The 17492-nt window shown below is 45.9% G+C and overlaps 1 protein-coding gene across 1 annotated transcript in view; it reads left to right on the top strand.

Moving 5' to 3' along the window:
* The first annotated feature begins 15781 nt into the window (after nt 1-15781).
* Nucleotides 15782-17492, top strand: part of ZNF362 (zinc finger protein 362) — a 210759-nt gene continuing 209048 nt past the window's right edge. The window contains exon 1 of the mRNA XM_079987066.1: nt 15782-15862. The gene's annotated coding sequence lies outside the window, so the exon portion shown is untranslated. The remainder of the gene's footprint in view (nt 15863-17492) is intronic.

The raw sequence follows: 17492 nt of genomic DNA, 5'->3' as shown, positions 1-17492 counted from the left end.
TCCCGCTTAGACTACTGCAATGCACTCTACATGGGGCTACCTTGGAAGGTGACCCGGAAACTACAACTAATCCAGAATGCAGCAGCTAGACTGGTGACTGGGGGTGGCCACCGAGACCACCTAAGACCGGTCTTGAAATACCTACATTGGCTTCCAGTACGTTTCCGAGCACAATTCAAAGTGTTTGTGTTGACCTTTAAAGCCCTAAATGGCCTCGGCCCAGTATACCTGAAGGAGCGTTTCCACCCCCATCGTTCTGCCTGGACGCTGAGGTCCAGTGCCGAGGGCCTTCTGGCGGTTCCCTCACTGCGAGAAGCAAAGCTACAGGGAAACAAGCAGAGGGCCTTCGGGCCTTCTTGGTAGTGGTGCCCGCCCTGTGGAACCCCTCCCATCAGATTTCAAAGAGATAAACAACTACCTGACATTTAGAAGACATCTGAAGGCAGCCCTGTTCAGGGAAGTTTTTAATGTGTGGCATTTTAATGTATTTTTAATCTTTGTTGGAAGCCACCCAGAGTGGTTGGGAGACCCAGCCTGATGGGTGGGGTACAAATAAATTATTATTATTATTATTATTATTATTATTATTATTATTATTATTATCTGTCTGTGCCATGGCAGGCCTCAGAGTCCTGCTCCTCCTTCTCCTCCTCAGAGGAGACCTGCTCAGAACTGGACCCCTACTCTGGATGGATTTCTGACATGCGACCCTGACCCTGAAAGTAGACTTTATTTCCACCAATGCACATATGTGTTCAGATGCTGAGGGTGAACCGCAGGGAATGGCTGTTGCCTCCATCATCTGCTTAAGTGTTTCTGCAGTGCCGCTGCCAGTTAGTGTAGACAATATTCAGCTATGTGGGCCAAAGGCCTGACTCCGTTGAAGACAGATTCCTACATTCCTTTGTTTTAAGGGAAGGGCCATAGCTCAAGGGTAGAGCATCTGCTTTGCATACAGAAGGTCACAGGTTCAATCCCCAGCAGCATCTCCATGGAGCGCGGGGAATGTTCCCTGTCTGAAACCCTGAAGGGCAGCTGCCGGTCAGTGTAGACAATACTGAGCTAGATGAACCAATGGTCTCACTCAGTATAAGGCAACTTCCTATGTTCCTAACATACTACATGATACACAAAGGCAGCACAATGATCCCAACTAAGATAACTGCCAGGAGGTTCAGGGTAAGTTAAAGGATGTATTTTTTTTCATGCAATGCATAATGAACCTGTGGAACTCATTGCCACAAGGCTTAGTGATGGCCTTATATGAAGTCAATCTGGAATGAGCATTGTCTAAATCAGCCTTTCTCAACCTGTGGGTCCCCAGATGTTGTTGAACTACAACTCCCATCACCCCTAGCTAGCAAGGCCAGAGCTCAGGGATGATGGGAGTTGTAGTCCAACAACATCTGGGGACCCACAGAAGGAGGCATGCAAATGCTCATCAGGATTTCAGATAGAGGACATTCCTAGTCCTATCTGCAGAGGCTGGGGATTGAACCTGGGACCTTCTGCACACTAAGCTTTGGATTAAGCAGAATGATGAAGAAAGAAAGCTGTGTTCCAGTATGCGTGTTAGTCCAGAAAGTGTGGATCAGGTCAGTTGGTATTTTGGAAGAGAACCAATTCCTCAGGCAACCCTGGGGAAAAACAGGCGATGGTTGCAGCCTTCGTGCATTGCTTGTGAACTAACACAGAGACACCTTGCTCACTGTTTAAGGAAAGAAAACAATGGAATAAAATGGGCCTTTGCTGCAATCTTCCACAGAGGTTCTGACATCCTTATAATCATTGCCATAGATTCGCTAAAGCATCTGGAAATCTAGTAGTGCAATTCTGCCCTCTGCAGAAATAGGTGGATAGCTTGCTAAAGATTTTCATCGGACCAGAGTGCAGTGGGAGAAGACTCTAATGGCATTATTTTCTCCCTGACATTTTTTAGAAAAAGAAAAAGAAAGGAAAAGAGCTATTTTGGAAGAATTAAATCTGTTTGGTAAACATGAGCTGGTGGCCATATGGAAAGACAAACTAATAGGGTTGCTGAAAAATAAAGAGCCATCCCATTATTTGCGAATAATAAATACAAATCACAGGGTGGGAGGATAAATCTTTGGCACAGCTTACGGAACATCTAAGGATCCTTTGCTCCATCCTTCACATGCTACAAGCAGCCCCCATTGCAAAAACCGTACAGATGTTTTTGCAGAATCAAAAAGTGCTTAATAAGCACATTAACATAATGGTTGCGGATTGGATTAATGGTGGTGGGTGGATCGCTTCAAACTGCTGATCCATGAGGATTGCGGATCACAGGAAAGATGAATGACAAAAGCACAGGGACAGAACTTTGGATGAACATAAGACAAACTCTGCTGGATGAGGCCAGTGTCCCATCTAGTCCAGCATCCTCGTAAGACTGTAGGAAGAGCCTTTTGCATCAGATGGCCCAATGGTCCATTTTGTGCGAGCACTCCAGTTGGAGAACAGCCTTTACCAAAGGTGTCATGGGCTTTGAAGACACTCAAACTCAGGATGCAAGGGAGAAACGTGCTAAGAGGAAGGCACACTTGGCAAATCCATACTGTGATCAACTCCCACCCGGAAACCAATGTCCCCACTGTGGAAGGACGTGTGGATCCAGAAATGGCCTCCACAGTCACTTACGGAATCACTGTTAAAACCGTGTTTATGGAAGACAATCTTACTCGGCTATGAGTGATCGAAAGAAGAAGAAGAAGCAGTAACCTACCCTCACAGTAACCAACTGGATGCCTAAGGGAAACCTCCTGGCTGGACCCAAGTACAAGAGCACCCCTCACCCCCCCACCCTGTGGTTTCCAGCAAATGGTATCCAGAAGTATACCAAGGAGGCACAGCACATGACTTCAAAAAATCAAAGCCATAACTAGGAATGTGGAATAAATGTGATTCAGTTCACTTTTAAAGGTGTATCTGGCGCTGTGGGTTAAAGCCTCAGCTCCTAGGGCTTGCCGATCGAAAGGTCGGCGATTTGAATCCCTGTGGCGGGGTGCGCTCCCGCTGCTCGGTCCCAGCGCCTGCCAACCTAGCAGTTCAAAAGCACCTCCGGGTGCAAGTAGATAAATAGGGACCGCTTACCAGCGGGAAGGTAAACGGCGTTTCCATGTGCGGCTCTGGCTCACCAGAGCAGCGATGTCACGCTGGCCACGTGACCCGGAAGTGTCTCCGGACAGCGCTGGCCCCTGGCCTCTTAAGTGAGATGGGCGCACAACCCCAGAGTCTGTCAAGACTGGCCCGTACGGGCAGGGGTACCTTTACCTTTACCTTTACCTCATCTGCACTTTCTGAAATAATGCACATTCTTTTTATTTTTTACCGTTTTTATTTATTTTTATGGTACAGAAGATAAATTTTGAGAAAACAATTGTTACAACAGTAAAAAAGAAAAAAAGTAACCTGTCCTGATAAAATTACAGACTTTTATCGTGTCATGTGTTAAAGTTTCATTTGATTACTCTAAGAGATCACGCCACACTTTCCCATGAGTGCTGGGTGGATTCCTGCCACAGTCTGAACAATTTATGTATTCAATAAACATTTGCCATATGTTATAAAAGGAATATGGATTGTGTTTGCCCTTGGCAAACGTTAGTTTTTCAGTCATTGCTATTGACCATGCTCTGTTATACCAAGAATCAATGTTCAGCCCGTCATAACTATTCTTCAAAGTTCTCTGAATTTAGCAACGAAGTTTTCCAGCCAAGAAAATGCAAAATGCAGGTATTGGTGAAAATAACGTACAAAAATACATCATTTTGTTTTGCAAAAAAAAAAAAAAGTGTATATTGGGCAAAATTGCCTAAGAAAACAAGGAGAAAATTGCACTAAAATGCTGGTGAATTTTCATGAGAAAAGGAGAGAAACTGAGATCAGCAGATTATCCCATCTCTAGCCATAACCTTACTCACACTCTCTTCAAAACACCACAAAGCTTCTCCCACCTCTGTGCGTTGCAAAGTCAAACAAGGACATTGAGTGACTCCTATGAGCTAATCCAAATGGATTCACAGGATTTGCGCCGGTGGAGAAAGCAAAATGAGAACCATCAGATCAAAACCCGGCAATTTATTTATTTATTTATTTCTCATCGTTTTAAATCCTTGCTTCCGGACAAAGAACTCAGACACCTTGCTTGGTTTCTGCCGAAAGCTTTAATGTCTAGATGATGGTCGCTGGAAACCACAAGAGGAGATTGTGCAGTTCTGTTCTGGTCCTGCTTGTGTACTTCCTACTGAGGCATCTGTTTGGCCACTGTGAGAACAGGATGGTGGACTCAGTGGGCCATTGGCCTGATCCAGCAGGGTTCTTTTTAGGTTATTAAGTTACTATGGAAACCGCAGGAGGGGAGAGTGCTCTTGTACATGGGTCCGATTGGATCATCTGGTTGGCCACTGTAAGAACAAGATGCTAGGCTGGATAGGCCATTGGCCTGATCCAGCAGGCTCTTCTCGTGTTCTTAACAGATTGGTACATAGGGAAGGCATAGATTACAAGATGTAGGAGGTGAAGGAGAGGTATAAACACACAGCTATGCAGCCTGTTGCTCCAACAAGCAGCACACACACTGCCCTTTCTTTCTGAACAGCACCAAGCATGGCAAGCAAGTCCTGGAACTAGTGGTGCCATCTCAGCATCCAATTTAATCTCAGTCACCCCCTCCAAAGAAGGAGGTTCCTCACCAACGGGGGAAGTGCCAAGAGCATAGTAGGAGGTATCTGGGTAGGGGTTTCTAACGTCACAGAAGCAGAATGCTCCCCTGCTCCCCTTCTTAGACTTTTGTCTGGATCCAGCTCTTCATCCCCAAGACTACTGGTCTCCTCCCTGGGCTCAGACACTCCTTGGGGCCCCATCCTCACCTCTCCCATCCTGCTAAGACCCTCCCTAGGATTGTCCAGCTCCTAGGCTCCTGCCAGTGGCGTTACGTCCTTTTCTGGTGCCCGGGGCACACACGTGTCAGGCAGTGGCAGGAAGCAGAGGGTGAAACAGAACCCACCACACAAGGCCAGCCCTTACCACAAACACCAGAGGGTTCACAGAGCCCATGTGCCAGCTCAGTCCTGGCCACTGAAGTCAAGTGGGGCTGCACTGCTTCCCTGCCTCCAACTCAGCCATTAGCAAGCAAATCCCCCCTCCCCAATGCTGGCCAATTGGCCAGTCAGTGAGCAGGCTGGGGACGTGGCAGAGAGGCCAGGCCAGGCGCTGGGGCCCAGAGACCTCTGGCCGCAGACAGGATGGGATGGGGATCCCTGGATGGGAGTGCCTGACTCACACCCCCTAAAAATTGTGTGCCCAGTGCTAAAGCCCTCTTGGCTCCTCCTCCCCATGCCCCTGGCTTCCACTATTGCTGTTCTGGATCTAACCACCCGCCATAACACCTCCACAGGACTCATAACACCGAGTTCCTAAGTTTTTAATAAAAACACAACAAATATCTCGAGGGCACTGGGTTGGTGAAGACCTTGGCTCCAGCTCCTTAACTTGCAAGGCCCCTGTGGATACCATCTCCCTGAGACCTGAGGACTCCATTATTTCTCTTCTAAGTTCTTTTTTGAGGGAGGAATGTAGGGCAGAAAGTCTGCTCCGGGCATGGAGAGATCTACTTATGGCACTGTGCCACTCAGTGAAATAACTGACAGACAGCATATGTTTACAATGTCTCCGATGTTGTATCTCTTTAAAATAAAATATTTTTGAAAGAAAATCCCATGCATCATTTATTCAACATCCATAATTCCAGATTAAATAGTAATGGGGTGTTTTTTTTCTGCTGACTGTTCCCTGACCTACTTTCATTGTACACATAAATACACTCCAGCAGAGATTTGGGTTTTTTGCTTTGTTTTTCTAAGACCTTTGGAATCTTCAAGTGCTGTCGTAGAAGCTGCACGTATATCCAGGGGGGCCTTTTCGGGAAGGCCACCAGGCCAAAACTCTTTCTCTCTCTCCTTCTCCAATCTCTCCTGAAAGGTTATTGCCTGCAGGAGTGCATGATAGCTTCTAAGAACTTTACATCAGAACTTGATCTCAGGAGCTGCCTTGTCATCTCAGGACAAGCAGCTGCTGGGAGTGGAAGATGCCTAATTTGTAGGAAAGTGTTAGGAAACAAAGAGGGAGATGGCACAGAGTTGCCAACAAAACTGAATGTAGGAAGAGCCTGCAGAATTAGGCCAGCGGCCCATCTAATCCAGCATCCTGTTCTCACATTGGCCCACTAGATACCCATGGAAAGACCACAAGCAGGATTTGAGCACAAGAGCCCTCTTTGCTCTTGCAGTTGCCACCAGCTGGTGTTCAGAAGCATTGCTGCCTCCAACTGTGGAGGCAGAGCAGAGCCATTGTGGCTAGTAAACAGCCCTGTGATCTTTGGATGAGAGATTGTATATAAAACAAATAAATGAATGAATGAATAATCATTATTGATAGCTTTCTTCTCCATGAATCTGTCTAATCCTCTTTTAAAGCCATCTAGTTTAGTGACCGGGATGTGGGTGGCGCTGTGGGTTAAACCACAGAGCTTAGGACTTGCCAATCAGAAGGTTCAAATCCCCGCGACGGGGTGAGCTCCTGTTGGTCGGTCCCTGCTCCTGCCAACCTAGCAGTTTGAAAGCACATCAAAGTGCAAGTAGATAAATAGGTACGGCTCCGTCGGGAAGGTAATCGGCATTTCCGTGTGCTGCTCTGGTTCGCCAGAAGCGGCTTAGTCATGCTGGCCATATGACCCGGAAGCTGTATGCCAGCTCCCTCGGCCAATAAAGCGAGATGAGTGCTGCAACCCCAGAGTCAGCCACGACTGGACCTAATGGTCAGGGGTCCCTTTACCTTTACCTTTTAGTTTAGTGACCATCACTGTCTCAAGTGGGAGCAAGTTCCATAATTTAACTACACCCCATAGGAATGACTTTTTATTACACTGAATCTTCCAATGTTCAGTTTCTTTGGATGTCCATGAGTTCTAGTCTTACAAGAGAGGAAGAAAAGGCTTTTTTTGCTATCTACTTTCTCTAATTTTATGCACTTCTATCATGTGGCCTCTTACTCGCCTTTTGTCTAAACTGAAAAGTCTCAAATGCTGCAACATGGACCATACTTCAATGGTAGAACATCTGCTTTGCATGCAGAAGCTACCAGGTTTAATCCTTGGAATCACCTGGTAGGGCTGGGAATGTTCCATGCCTGAAAACCTGGAATGCCCCAGAGTCTCTGAAATCTCACAATATCATCCCAGCTTCCCCAGTGGTTTCATCAAACAGTCGTTTGAAAGCTCCTCCACTTCTCAAACATGAAGTCACCAATCCTCAGCATCTCAACAGTTCTTCATAAGGCTTGGTTTCCAGGATCTTAATCATATTGATCATGTTGGATGCCCTCCTCTGCACATCTTTCTGCTTCTCAATATTCTTCTTCAACTGGGGTGCCCAGAAATGGACACAGCTCTCCAGGTGGCATCTGGCAAAGGTTGAATAGTGTGATACTATTACTTCTTTTGATCTGACTTTGGTATGACTTGTGATTGACAGGTGAGTGGTCCCGCTCACCTGTAAAAATTGGCCCAAGAAGGGTAGCAAAATTGTGGGAATGGCCCTAGACTAGATAGACAGGCAAGTTGGGCTCATTCTTACATTCCTACACCACAGATCGGGACTTTTGGGGGGGCAGCATTTGCTGGGTTTTGGAGTCTTGTGGTGCCATCTATTGCATCTGCATTAAGACACCCCAAGTGTCACAGCCACCCAGGAGCAATGCTACCCAATTCACATTGCCAAAAAGCTCAGCTCTGTCTTCCGTATGCTGCATTCATTTCTTCATCCCAGCCTCCTCCAACTTAAAAAGCAAGGAAGTGTTTGCTCTTTTGATTAGTGAAATGCTTGCAAGCCATAATAATATGCTCTTAGCCATTCAAAGTGAGTCTCCGGAGCTGCAAAGTGCAGGTTGCACACTGCATGGTGTCTTATTGTTTATGAGCATAGATTTATATGCATGTGCACTGCAGTCAGGACAAACCCACTCCCACCACCCACTCAGAGACTTGACTTCTAAAGACTCACTGGGGAAAGAGCTACACTCCAAAGAATGACAAGTCATGAAAACGGGGTTTGCAACAAGCTATTCCCCAAAACAGGAACAGAAACATATTTAGAAGAGAGAGACGAAAGTTCATGGCAGTCCTGGGTAAATGCAGTTGGAATGCTTGAAGTGGGAGGAAGTTCAGACGTGTTTCGCTGGATATATACCGTATTTTTTGCTCTATAAGACTCACTTTTTCCCTCGTAAGAAGTAAGGAGAAATGTGTGTGCGTCTTATGGAGCGAATGCAGGCTGCACAGCTATCACAGAAGCCAGAACAGCAAGAGGGATTGCCGCTTTCACTGCACAGCGATCCCTCTTGCTGTTCTGGCTTCTGAGATTCAGAATATTTTTTTTCTTGTTTTCCTCCTCCAAAAACTAGGTGCGTCTTGTGGTCTGGTGCGTCTTATAGAGCGAAAAATACGGTAGTTCCCAGAGCACTTGATGCCCATACAAAAGGCCCATGAACCTGAGAAAGCTTCACTTCACAGGCTCCCTAGGAAAATGTCATTTCCCAGGCTTCCTGGGTTTTTAGCACTGCCATCACCACATTCAAGGTGCTAAGGAACAAGGAGGCATGCTCGGAAACTCATTTTGAAATCCAAGTCAGAAAAGGACTTGTTGGGGAATTAGGTGACTATTCTGAGGAGTACAAGTTTGCATTCCAAACACTGGCAACATCATTAGCTGTGATTCATGAGGAGACACTCCTCTGAGGGTTGACAGTTCATACCCTTTGCTGCACTAGAAATGAATTGTTTTAGAGGTAAGAGTTGTGTGCTTTGGATATGGGGGTGTGCTTTCTTCAGTCATCTGAACTTGCAGGAACTGTGCGATGCAATGCCACACCATGGTTAGCAGTCCTAAGGATTTGACTCAAAATCCATGATAAACAAGATGCAAAATCTGCCTCTGAGCAGATGTGGGCTGCTGTTTGCTGGAATGCAAAGAGAGATATCACTTTCTCAAGAATGGGTTTCTTCTTTTCTTTTCTTTTTTTTTATCTGTAAGCGACAAGGAATCAGAGAAATCGTAATAATAACCTCCGAGGACACTTCAGTAATCTGCCTAGGCAGATAATCTTGGATTTAAGAAAAGGGAAGGGAAGGAGAAGTCATTAACAGATGAGATTAGTAATAAAATTGGGGAGGGGGAGAGATGGAAAGGAGGTCAGTCTTGCAAAAAGCAATGCAAGACTCTGACGTCCACGCAAACTGACAGACCAAGAGGAAATCATCCTTAATGAAAGAGAAAAGAGTCACCAGCAGTCAGGAAGGCTGCAGCCGAACTGATGTGGCACCTGGATTACGAGCTGGACTTTAAACATTTGGGAAGAATGGAAGCCTTTGGGGCTGACCCTCCCTCTCTGGTTTTGTCAAAGGATAGCATCTCTGAGCAAAGCCTTTGTGACCTGTGCTCCCACAGAGTGTTTAATATCAGAGCAGGGGGATTAAGGACCACTTTGAAAAGTGATTAGGAACACAGCTGGCTTGTATATACCAAGAAAGGTCTGAGCAGGATTAAACATCTTGGCAAGGCAAAAGAGGACCTCCGGGTGGCATATTGAGCTTGGGTGGGGGATAAAGAAGCCTTGGTCAAGCCACCAAGAGAGAAATGAAAGAGGATGTCTGTGACGCTATGGGTTACAAGCACTAACTGGGCATCCTAGGGATCCCTCATGGGAAGTCTCTGGAGCAGGCTGATACAGAGTCCTTGGTCCATCTAGCTCATAGTTAACAACACTGGCCACCAGTAGCTCTCCAGGATTTCAAACAGGTCTCTCCCATTCCTACCTGGAGATGCCAGGAACTGAACCTAGGACCCCTTGCATGCTCTACCATTCATGTGCCTGGTGAAATTACAATGCTACCTTAGCACCAGACCCTTGATCCATCTTAGTTCATTGTTGTCTGGTGGTGTTCTATCTATTCTGTGTTCTACCCAGAGATACTACAGATTGAATTTGGGATCTTTTTGCTCTACTGCTGAGCTCTTTATACCTAGTCAGATAATTGGTCTGTCTAGCTCTGCTTATCCACGCTGACGGGCAGCAGCTCTCTAGTGATTCAGACAGTTCTACTGGGAGATGCCAGCAATTGATTCTGGGACCTTCTACATGAAAAGTTTGTGCTCTGCCATTGAGATAAAGACCCACTCCAACACAAGCTGTTTTATATTGAGATTGTGGATCCATCTAGTTTAGTATTGTTTGCTGATCCTGGAGAACCACTGCCAGTCCGTGTGGACCAGCGTTCTTCAACCTTGGGTCCCCAGATGTTGGTGGACTACAACTCCCATCCTCCCTGACCATTGGCTAAGCTGACTGGGGATTACAGGTATTGGAGTCCAACAACATCTGGGGACCCAAGGTTGAAGAGCACTGGCATAGACAATACTGAGCTAGATGGCCCAATGGTTTGGTTCAGTAGAAGGCAGCTTCCTATGTTCCTACTCTAACCACTACACCACACTGGCATTTAAACCCTCTGTCTGGCATTTTATAAACCTCTATCATGTCACCCCTTACAGTACTAATATTTTCTCCAAACAAAAAAGTCCTAAAGGTTGTAACCTTTCTTGATGCGCAATAAAATCACTATTGCCCCTTTTCAGCAATGGTTTTTGGGCACCCTGTTGGGTTGGAAGACTGCATCCCAAAATGAAAAGAAGTGCAAATTTCAAAGGATAGTTGTGTTTCAGTCTCTTTACTGCCAAGGTAAGGAACCTCCCATCTAAGAGGTCAAGCATGGGTCCCAGTTTGGCCTGTGAGGCCATTTCCCCCAAATCACACCCACCTGCTCCACACCTGAAGGCACATATTATTTATCTTTTGCATTTATAGCCCACCTTTTTTTCCTCCAAGGATCTCAAGGTTGCATACATGATTCTCCCCACCCTCCCCCCATTGAAGCCCCACAACAACCCTGTGATGTAGAGAAGCAGTGTGACCAGACTGACATCACTCAGTGAGCTTCATGGCTGATTGGAGACATGAACCTCAGTCTCCCAGCTCATTGTCTGACACACTAACCACTACACCACAAGGGCTCTCAAGTGTTCCTTTCTGATTCAAACCACACAAGCAAATGGACAAACCAGGGCTTAAAATCAGCCCTGCCCAACTGCATTGGTTGTGAGCCCCACTGGGATCAGCTGCACTAAGCTGCTCCTTCTGCAGCCAAGGAGGCTCACTGTCAGGACTGGGAAGACTTCAAACCCTGCTTTGTCCATTTGCAGGTGTGGTTCAAGTTACCAGGAAAGGAGATTCCGACTAAACATCAGAAAGAAATTTCTGCCAGCAAGAGCTGTTCAGCTGTGGAACAAACATTCAACATGAGTGATGGTGGACTCTCCTTCCTTGGAGGTTTGTAAGCAGAGGTTGGATGGCCATCTCTCATGTATGATCTAGTTGAGATTCCTGTATTGCAGGGGGTTAGACTAAATGACTCTTGGAGGTCCCTTCCAACTCTACAATTCTATGATTCTATCCAGAGGAGACTTATCTCCTCCTTCCACTGACAAGGTTGCCACATCAGTGTCCATCTGTTCTCCTATCAGAGATTAAGATATAGCAGAGATGGGCAAAAAGTGGCGTTTTGGATAAACAGTTTTTATGAGTTACACAAATATTGGCAAACCCTTTAGGGGCCCCCTTGAAATAAGAGCTTTTCCTTTGAATTTATATCATAATGAAGGCTTGTAACAGTACAGTACCATAAACACCCAACAGCACAATCTTATAAAAATTTCATATTTATCTATTTTGGGGAGAGAAGAGCCTGTCTTTCTAATTGAAGCATCTGTCATCCTGACATTAAATAGTACATCTATAGCCCTTTGATTACATTTCCTTTGCATTTCTCATCCACTGTTAAATTGAAATAACACTTCTGGCTCGCAGATAAAGGGATATAATAGGGATTTGATAATGAGCCTAAAAAGAGGGTTTCGTGAAAATTGCTTTATCTTTTGTTGTTGTTTGGCTCCCCCCTTAAGGGGATTTGCCAGAGCTCAGCTCTCTGCTGTTCTCTCATCAAAAAGAGAGAAAGGGCGATTACGTCAGGAACACTTAGACAGATATTGGAGCGAAGACTGCGAGACATCTAGTCACCCACTTGTGGAGGGCTCCTTTCTTTTTCTGGGGAGCTCTTCTTTACAAGGCGTTTTGGACAGGCACGGAGAAAAGACATCGGAATAAATGCTCCAGCAGAAGCACGCCAGGGAGATTTGTCATCATTATGGAAGGGAAATAGCTCGGCAGTTGGAGCACATGTTTTGCATGGAGAAAGGCTGTAGCTGAGTGGCAGAGTGTCTGGTTTGCGTGCAGAGGGAGCCCGGGTCCATCCCTGACATCCTCCAGGTACTGTACAACTGAGTAAAAGTTCTCCATCTGAAACCTTGGAGAGATGCAGCTTGTCAGCATCAACAGTAATGATCTGGATGGACCAGTGGCCTGCCTCAGTATAAGGCAGCTTCCAATGTTCCCATGTCCCAGGTTCTTCCTCAGGTAGGGCAGGGAAACAATTGGGTAGCGTGGGTTGTCAGTGTCCGGGGCAAGGTTGTGGGAGGGTAGGAAACAGATGGAGTACACGTGTCCATTCAACTGCCAAACAGCATCCACGTCACCCAGAAGATTGCAGCCGCAGAGATAAGAAAAGAAGAATCATTCCATTGTCTGGAGAGGTCATTTCCTGGTTCACATCCATATTCAACAGAGCCCAGTGACAGAAATGTGCAGCTGTATTGAGGCAGCACCGGGCATTGCAATTTTGTGCACACACCAGACTGCCATGCATCACAAACACAATCTGTCTCTGCCAATGGTTGGCACCAGCGTCCGGAGCACACACCAGGCGGGGGGCTAGGGAGATATGTCAGGCTTTCGATCAAAAGCAGGTGCCTGGAGCTACCCAGATGAGCCCTTCCTGCACAGAGCAGCAGCACACAATCAGAGGAGGAGGAGGAGGATGCCTGGGTGTCAGTGGATTGAATTACATAATGGATTTCCACTGCCATGTCCCAGCTTCCCGCTGCTTCCAATTGAGTAGCAAAGCAGGAGGCACAGATTGATATTATTTACATTAACTGAGAAAAATGCACTCATTGGGCGAGGGTCATTGTTTTTTGCAAGTGTTACTCTTTCTGAGCATGTATTTGGAAGGTACTGTTCTATGTGTCAATGGAGGCTGGTCCCTTGGGCCAAATGGGGGCACTGCCCCACCAACATTGCTTTGCTCTCTGCCAGCCTCTGCCTGCCTGCCTTCTTACTAATGAGTACAGCAAGTAGTACGGGTTGCCAGCTTCCTCCTCCTTGGGCTTAGTGTTGCCTTTGTTGAACTCAGCAAGAAGGAGGATGGCTGATACTGCCGAAGGCCAGAGGGTGAGCTTATGGATTTAATTATGGGCCCCCAACTTGTCTCCCTCCTGCAACTGGAGAACTGCATACATCAGGAAAACAATTTAATCATCAGTTTCAGGGATAACCAACTGTTGGATTAAAGTCCAGATCAAGACCCTGAAGTAATTTCATTTGGCCTTTGCCTAGCCTGTCAATTTTCCTTCCCTGGGTATGCTATAAAAAAATTCCAATTGTGGCTTCTCTCAAAAATGTGGGATAGATCCAGCCTCATATAACCAACGTGTTTAATTAATGCATAGAGGGGTTAAGATCATAGAGTAAGCTGTCCTTTCGGGCTTAGCTAGGTCACAGCCTTGGAAGGAAGGGTTACCAAACTCTTTGTTCTTTTTCTTTCCCCACCATGTAAGAATGTCTAAGCTGAATGCTCCAAGCTTGTACCACGTGGCTTTAGCAGGCCATCAATGTGTAAATTCTATACAAATAATTTAGAAACTCTTACCACTTTTGAAACTAAATTGCACTGCCTGTCTTTTCTCACTGCCATATGGAAAAGCATATGACTCTGATCTTTGAGGAGGCTGTAAGTCAACCATTTTTAACTTTGGTAGGGGCACGTGGGTAGCTCGTAGAAGGGGATATTTGAAAGGTCTAACAATCTGTATTTCCATGCTTAACCTTGTTGCATGTTTTGTGATTTTAAATCTCTGCTGGGGTTCTCTCACCAAAGAGTACTTGCCTGAAATCTAAATCAAGGCATCCAGGGAATTCTCCTTTTATTCTTTAACCAAATTTCCAAAAACCAACAAAAGAGGGAAGTTCTCAAGCTATCATGAAACCATGAACTAATTTCCCTAGTAGAGTTTGTGTGCAATGGCTCTAAGACATACACACCACCATAGTGAAGGCCTTCATGTAAGCCATTGTTGGAGGGCCACATTCCATTCTGGGCAATGTTCCAGAGGCCATATACCAGTGGTGCACAGGGCCAGAGTTTACTCATGTAAATTTTATCTTGGTAAGGCAAGCTGGTTTCTGCATGCATCTCTCTGTCCCCCATCCATGCAAACAAGAAGTCATATCAAGAGCTCAAGGACATACCCCAGCCAGGCTAAAACACTCAATGAAGTATCAGCTACCAATCCAGGCTCTGGGGAGACGGCCTTGGTAGTACTATCTCCCTACCTTGAGCTTATTTACAACCTCTTTAAGGAAGTCATCAACCAAAAGCAGCCCCTTTGACTTGTCAAGCATCATGCGGCTGCAAGGTGTCTTACACCAAGCACATAGTCAGGGCTCAAATCACTTTTATGGCTCCTTTTGACATTTTTAGGGGGGCTCCAAAGGATCACGCTAATGAATAGTGATGCCACCATGGCAGGATGCCGGCTTTCCCATATTATTCAAAGTGCAGGTCCGCAGAGATGAGCTGTGATTCACCGGCAATAACTAGGGAGGTTGCACAATCTTATGGACACACAGTGAGGGCGGCGCAGATGCCGAGCCACAATCAGCATCGACATCCCATATTTCTTGCCATCATTTGCAGACCATCCCTGAGTGACACCGAGCAGCCTCAGGGATTATCGATTGCCGGATTCCTCCCGCTGTTTCGTGGTGGGCACACAATGCACACAGCCCTCAGAACCCCCCATGATCCCTGCCAAACAGCCTACAGATCAATCCATCACTTTGCAGGCAGGCCGGAGTTACGAGGATGGCAATGGCATTAATAACAGGAAAGATACCCGGGTGGCCGTAATAATCAAAGCCATAAATCACCAGCTGCTGTCTTGGCTAAAGCAGCAAAGCTGGGAATCAGAGGCCTAATCAGAATGATATCACAAAGGATCATCCAGAGCTGAACTGTTCTCAATAGCCCCCCAGAGCTGGAAGTGGGGCTTTTCCTCATCCTAGAAATAGATGTTACTGAGGGATGCTATCATGCTCATGTCCCTGTTTTTGGACATCCTTCCCAAAGTCATCTGGATGGCCACTTTGTGGACCACACTGAGGACTACAGGGGCCTTTGGTACCCTAACAAAAAGTGAATAGAGATGGGGGAATGAATTCAGATCAGTTCAAGTTTTAATGTGACTTCCCCGAGCAACGTGCAAAGCAAACTGCAGCTCTTCTTGGAAATTCCTACTTCTCCAAATTTTGGAAATGTGTACAAAAATATGTATAGTACAGTGGTACCTCGGGTTAAGAACTTAATTCGTTTCGGAGGTCTGTTCTTAACCTGAAACTGTTCTTAACCTGAAGCACCACTTTAGCTAATGGGGCCTCCTGCTGCTGCTGTGCCACCGGAGCATGATTTCTGTTCTCATCCTGAAGCAAAGTTCTTAACCCGAGGTAATATTTCTGGGTTAGCGGAGTCTGTAACCTGAAGCGTATGTAACCAGAGGTACCACTGTATAGGAAAGTGGGAATATATTAGAGAAGAAGAAGAAGAAGAAGAAGAAGAAGAAGAAGAAGAAGAAGAGGAGGAGGAGGAGGAGGAGGAGGAGGAGGAGGAGGAGGAGGAGGAGGAGGAGGAGAAGAAGAAGAAAGAAAGAAAGAAAGAAAGAAAGAAAGAAAGAAAGAAAGAAAGAAAGAAAATTGCTTGCAAATACTGTATACTACACCTGTCAGGCATGGAGAGTCCTCCTCTCCCTTTGGTAACTTCACAGATAAGAATTAACGAGCATTTGATATATTTATAGTCCTTTTATTACAGCATCATGTTGCAATCACAAATATACAGCTCTCTGCAAGGAGGGTAGTTGGCTACTCTAAACCCTCCTTCCAACTTTTGCAGCAATTAAGGCGGCAATGGGAAGTTCCTCCCTCTCTCTGTCTCCTTTGCTCTCTGATACATTCAGACTTCTGAGTCCATGGGGGGGGGGGTCACCCACACTCTCAAGTGATGTCTCGACTAGCTGCCCGCTCCCTTCTGGCTCCCTTGTCATTATCTCATAACTGGGTAACTCCTCCCTAAGTTGTTCAGCTTCTCTCTCTCTCTCTCTCTCTCTCTCTCTCTCTCTCTCTCTCTCTCTCTGCTACTGAACATGCTGTGGACATGGGGGGGGTGACTCTTTCCCCCTCCAGCTCTCCATCAGAGAGAAGCTGGCCTGCCATAGAATGCATTCCCTAGTCCTCGTCTTCAGACCATTCCCTGACAACACCGTAAAAAATTGCATATAAAAATGTGTGTATTAGGAGCAAGGAGCATTAGAATGTGGGTGGGTTTTCTAGCACATAACCAAATGTCCAGCTTTTGTTCTGCTGCAGCATAATAGCGCCCCTCCAAATGGCAATAATGAAATAAACCATGGGGAAGCATCACATAACTAACAAAGCAAAAATGATGTGTCGACAGTCCAGTATAAATCCACAACCAGTGAACTATCTTTGAGTCAATGACATGTTGGGATATAACCAGTCTTGGAGGACCCTACAGACAAGGAAGGACCAACTGGATCATGAAGTCCAGTGGTGCAAGCCCTGGAGGTAATTCCAAAGAGTAGGTGCTGCCACACTGAAGGGTCAATTCCCCACTCAGCAGCATTCATTTATTTCCTTCACTGCAGCAAGTCTTCAGGTCCAAATGTGTGTATATGGCCAGGAATGTTTCTTGCTTAAAAATGGATTACGGCATGCAAATCAGCTTAGCGGTGGCTCCTGTCCAGTTGTGGGGAAAGAGAATTGGCACCCCGTCTGCTTTCATTGAAAACGAAGCATGTCTTTTGAGTAAAATGAATGGACTTCCTGGAATCCCATTTCACTATTAGGAAAGTAATTCTCCCTCCCACTCAACAACATAGCTAACTTAAACGGCGTATTAGAAATGGTGATTCAGTGGCAAAACCAACAGACACAATCTGCATTTGGAGGGCCAAATGGAGAGCAATTGGTTATAACAGACAGATAAGACGCCTAATTGAGATTTCATTGAAACCCATTGGAAATAATTAAAATTGACTTTTAATACTTCGCAAACTAATTAAGAGTATTGGACTGGATAACTACACCGAAGTCTAGCTGGTGCTTAATTG

This window comes from Podarcis cretensis (assembly GCF_951804945.1).
Source record: "Podarcis cretensis genome assembly, chromosome: 8".
Lineage (NCBI taxonomy): Eukaryota > Metazoa > Chordata > Lepidosauria > Squamata > Lacertidae > Podarcis > Podarcis cretensis.
This window is presented reverse-complemented; position numbering and strand designations above follow the sequence as displayed.